The sequence below is a fragment of the Papio anubis genome, chromosome 6 (genome assembly GCF_008728515.1).
Source record: "Papio anubis isolate 15944 chromosome 6, Panubis1.0, whole genome shotgun sequence".
Classification (NCBI taxonomy): domain Eukaryota; kingdom Metazoa; phylum Chordata; class Mammalia; order Primates; family Cercopithecidae; genus Papio; species Papio anubis.
In genome coordinates this window covers 3,531,175-3,536,527 of record NC_044981.1, presented here as the reverse complement: position 1 = coordinate 3,536,527, position 5,353 = coordinate 3,531,175, and the positions used below count along the sequence as shown (strand labels likewise).

The following is a 5,353-nucleotide window of genomic DNA, read 5'->3' as shown; positions in this document are numbered from 1 at the left end:
ATCATCAGAAGCCTGCTTGCATTTCATGGGCCCATGAAATTACTTATTTTATTCCAGAGAAAAAAGACACGCCATTTCTGTGAATCGAGGGTCTTCGTTTGAGTTTTCTTTTTGGTCCCTCTCTCCATCATGCGGGGAGGGTCCCTATTTTGCTGAGGTTAGAAGGAGCACCAACTATCTATAGGCATTTTTAAAATGTCTACAAATATACAAAACTAAAAAAAAATTTTAATGTAATATTCAATTTAGAGCAAGATTTAAAATATTTGAACACTAAAATGGAAACAGTTACCTTACAATCTCTATCTGATCATCTATAATTGAGTAATGACTGATGAGTTGAATCACATTTTCTCAAAGTATCCTTTGGCCCCTTTTCCTTTCCCCAGGCTGGAAGGGCTCTTTCTAATCACTTAGCCTTCAGTGTTCCTAAATGCGCTCCTCCACTTTTCTTTCTCCCCTGATTCCTTGCTCTCCCACTCCCCACCTGGCCTTTTGGAGATTGTGGGATTTGCGGAAGCTTCATGATGCATCTCCATTTTCACGTTCAGTTTTAACACCTCAAATGAGTCTTTTCAATCCCATAGCTCTTTCACTCATCCTGTATTAATGAGTGCTCTTCCCTTTATAACTCCTCACCGTTGTTCCCCAGCTGGAGGAAGGAGCCGTCCCTCTGCCTGGGCAGCTAGCTGCAGGAGGAGCCCACAGCCACAGTGCATCCTCCCACCAGCAGCCTAAACCCCCATGGTTAGCTTCACACTACCAGAAGTTTCCTCACAACCACAAACTCTGCCTCCCTTAAAAAAATGACTTTGAAATTGATGCATAATTGTTGCATGTATTCATGGGATACATGAGGTTTTTTTGATACATGCATACAGTGTGTAATGATCAAATCAGGGTAATTGGAATATTCATCACCTCAAACATTTATCACGTTTGTGCTGGGAACATTGGGTACAAAATACAGTTAGACAAAAGGAATAGATTCTAGGGTTTGAGAGCACAGTAGGGTGACTATAGTTAACAAGAATTTATGGTACAGTTGACCTTTGGACAACGTGGGAGTAGTGGGAGGGCCAACCCCCTCGTGCAGTTGAAAATCTGTGAATAACTTTTGACTTCCCTGAAAATTAACTACCAATAGCCTACTGTTCACAAGAAGTTCTATTGATAATGTAAATAGTCAATTAACACATATTTCATCTATGTATTATGTACTGTATTCTTACAATAAAGTGAGCTAGAAAAAAGAAAATGTTATTAAGAAAATGATAAGGGTGGGGTACAGTGACTCATGACTTTAATCCCAACACCTTAGGAAGCTGGAGTGGGAGGATCACTTGAGACTAAGAGTTTAAGGCCAGCCTGCGCAACATAGCAAGACCCAAACTCTGCAAAAATTAAAATAAATTAGCTGGGTGTGGTGGCATGCACCTGTAGTTCTAGCTACCTGAGAGGCTGAGGTGAGAGGATCACTTGAGGCCGGGAGTTTGAAGCTGCAGTGAGCTGTGATCACACCACTGCACTTGAGCCTGGGCAACAGAGTAAGACCCTGCTTCTAAAACAAAGAAAATCATATGGAAGAAAAAATATATTGACTATTTATTAAGAGGAAATGGACTATCAGTAAGGTCTTGACCTTTGTCATCTTCACATTGAGTACAATAAGGAGGAGGTGGACAAGGAGGAGGGGGTCTTGCTGTCTCAGGGGTGGCTGAGGTGGAATAAGATCTACTTACAAGTGGACCTTCACAGCTCAACACTTGTTCAAGGGCCAACTCTATATTTCAAAATAGCTAGAAGACAAGGTTTAGAATGTTCCCAACATAAAAAAAAACTTTTCAGTTTGAAATAATTTTAGACTTACATAAAAGTTTTAAAAATATTTCTTAGAATTCCTGTATACCCTTCACCCAGACTCCCCTAACATTAATGTCTCTGTACCCAGAGTTCAGGGACCAAAACTATGAAATTAGCACTGATACAATACTAAACTATAGTTATTTTTCATATTCTCCCAGTTTTCCAGCTAATGCCTTTTTTTTTCTGGTCCAGGATCCAATCCAAGATTTTACCTTGCACTTGGCCTTGCCTCCTTGGTCTCCTCCAGCCTCAGATGGCTCTTCAGTCTTTCCTTATTTCTTATAACCTTGGCGATTTTGAAGAATTGTAAGTTTTCCCCTCAATTTGAGTTCATCTTTTGGTTTCATTATTTTGAGGTTATGCATTTCTGAAAAGAACATCATAGAAGCAACGCACTCTCCTCAGTCCATCATATCCAAGGGCATGTGACATCAATATGCCTCATTACTGGTATTAACTTTGCCAACGTGGTTAAGGTCAGGTCTGCTGGCCTTCTCCATTCTAAAGTTTGTATCTTTCTCTTTGTAATTAACAATAATCGAGGGCGGGAGGAGATACTTTGAGACTATGCAAATATCCCATTTACCCTGAAACTTTGGCTCAATTTTGTTGATATCCATCAGCAGATCATGTCTGCAACAATTACTGTGGTGTTCTAAGAGTGATTTTCAGCGGCAGCTGAAGGCTGGTGAGTCAGAGTCACAATGTTCCAGATCCAGGGCCTTGTGCAGAAGCTGGATAGAGAGGGGATGAAATGGAAGGTGTGTGAGGATGTGATCTCCTCCATACGGAATGTCCTCATCTACGTGGCCCTGCTGCAAATCATTCCTTTTATCTTAAAGAAATTGCACAGCATATGAAGATTGAGTATCACGTGTGAATGTATAATATGCAGAACCTGGTTACAGTTTCTACAACTCTCTGCAAGCAAATAGGCCCAGAAAACTGTAAGAGACTCTTTAATGGTTGGGTATAAAAATTCTGCTTGTTAAGAACAAGTTTGGCTCAGCTAAGCTTGTTCTCAGCCAAAATATAAAACTATAGCTAAAATATAAAACTATTTGAGAAGTATGAAAAGACATCTTGTGGTCAGGGTGTGCCATTATGCTTGTGACATTTGGCCTCTGTAAATGTTGGTATAATTGTAAATAATGTCAAACTCCATTTTCTAGCATGTATTAATAATTAAAGGAACTATGTCTGAAATGGCACTGTTTTGTCAGTCATTTCTGTTTACCTTTTTACTTCTGTACGAAGTGTATTTTTGTAGTCCCTTACAATTAGTCATGTTTTATGGAAGTCAGCACACAACCACAATGCTATTTAAACACAGGATTATTAGTCTATGGTTTTTTTTTTTTTTTTTTTTAACAGAGTCTAACTCTGTTGCCCAGGCTGGAGTGCAGTGGCGTGATCTCAGATCTCAGCTCACTGGAACCTCCGCCTCCTGGGTTCAAGCAATTCTTCCACCTCAGCCTCTTGAGTAGCTGGGAATACAGGCGTGCACCACCACGCCCGGCTAATTTTTGTATTTTTAGTAGAGACAGGGTTTCATTATGTTGGCCAGGATGGTCTCAATCTCCAGAACTTGTGATCCACACCCCTTGGCCTCCCAAAGTGCTGGGATTACAGGTGTGAGCCACCACTCCTGGCTTAGTCTAGGTTTTTAATGAATGTACCAATTAAGAAAAAAGAAAACACACAAAGAGTGTTTTTCTGTTTCCTTTATTCTTTCTAATTGACTAATTGGAATTCTGTAAAGAAGAGCTGTTTCTTCTTTCTCTAATATTTATTCCTTTAATTATGTATTTATCAGTATAGGTTCCTGGATATTGACTTTATTCTGTGGGTTATAATTTTGTTGCTCAAATTGTTTCCTCTTTGGTCATTGGTTGCTCCCTGAAGGAGTTCCAGTGTCCTTTCGAGAAGTCTCATCCTTTTTTGAGCATTTCCTTATTTTTTGGCATTTCAAGACACTCCAGGCACTTTTTATTGCATATTCCCTGCCCCAGCTCTGGAATCAGCCACTTCTCCATGGATTCTTGGTTCTTTTATTGAAGAGCGGTATTTTGAAACCAAGATCTGGGCACTAGATGTGTTCGTTGCTACAGAGGTGTCAATGCTTTCAGGCCATTTAAGCAAACACAGCTAGAAGTAAATGCATGTATACTAATCCATGCATATTCACATTGATATTCATCCCTCTATTTATATTTATATTTAAAAAGTGTGAGTTCATACTGATACCTTCATAAATCCAACACCATAGCGTTTATTCTAGCCTTTTCCCTTTCTTTTCTTGTAATCTTTTAAAAGTTATTATTGTGGGCTGGGCATGGAGGCTCATGCCTGCAATCCCAGCACTTTGAGAGGCCGAGGTGGGCGGATCACGAGGTCAGGAAATCGAAACCATCCTGGCTAACATGGCGAAACCCTGTCTATACTAAAAATACAAAAAATTGGCTGGGCTTGGTGGCGGCGCCTGTGGTCCCAGCAACTCTGGAGGCTGAGGCAGGAGAATCGCTTGAACCCGGGTGGCGGAGGTTGCAGTGAGCCAAGATCGCACCACTGCACTCCCGCCTGGGCGACTGAGCAAGACTTCATTTAAAAAAAAAAAAAAATCATTGCTGTTATAACTGATTCATGTTGTCTCTTCTTCTGTTCAGAAGTTTAGCTTTGCATTGTATTAGTAAAAATATACACCCAGTCATTTCCTTTGTAAACATCAAATTATTTCTATGTTCTCCTTTTAAAAGCTTGGAGTTATGAAAGTATAAAATTAAAGTTCATTAAGCACGTAAACTTTAAGATACATTTTAAGAAGCATAAAATACAGAGTTTCTGAGGGGTTTCTTCACAATATCTTCAGTGTATATTTGCCCCTAAAATCAATTTTTATAAAAATAATAAAGAGAACAGGAAAAATAGCCTAATATAACATATTGATTGTGTCCTTCTCTGATCTGTTCTCACTCCTAAGCTACCAATAGCGGCAGCCCTAAAAAGTAATTTGAGGAGATTCTTAAGTTCCCCTTATGTCCTCTGAAAAGCAACCCAGATAAACATGAGCTCTAAGTAAAAACATTGTTCTTGGGATTTAAACTCAAGATGACAGAATAAACTGCTGCAGGGAGCCTCTCTCCTGACCCCATAGATTTATTCTTTTTTTTTTTTTTTTTGAGACAGAGTCTTGCTCTGTTGCCCAGGCTGGAGTGCAGTGGCGCGATCTTGGCTCAGGGCAAGCTCCACCTCCTGGATTCCCGCCATTCTCTTGCCTCAGCTTCCCAAGTAGCTGGGACTACAGGCGCCTGCCCCCAAGCCCGGCTAATTTTTTTGTATTTCTTTTAGTAGAGACGGGGTTTCACCATGTTAGCCAGGATGGTCTCCCTCGATCTCCTGACCTTGTGATCCGCCTACCTTGGCCTCCCAAAGTGCTGGGATTACAGGCGTGAGCCACCGTGCCCGGCCCCATAGATTTATTCTTAAA

General features: G+C 40.4%; 1 pseudogene; it reads left to right on the top strand.

The window, feature by feature from the left end:
• The first annotated feature begins 1,531 nt into the window (after positions 1 to 1,531).
• On the top strand, positions 1,532 to 3,202 carry LOC108585345 (annotated as a pseudogene).
• The last annotated feature ends 2,151 nt before the right edge of the window (positions 3,203 to 5,353 follow it).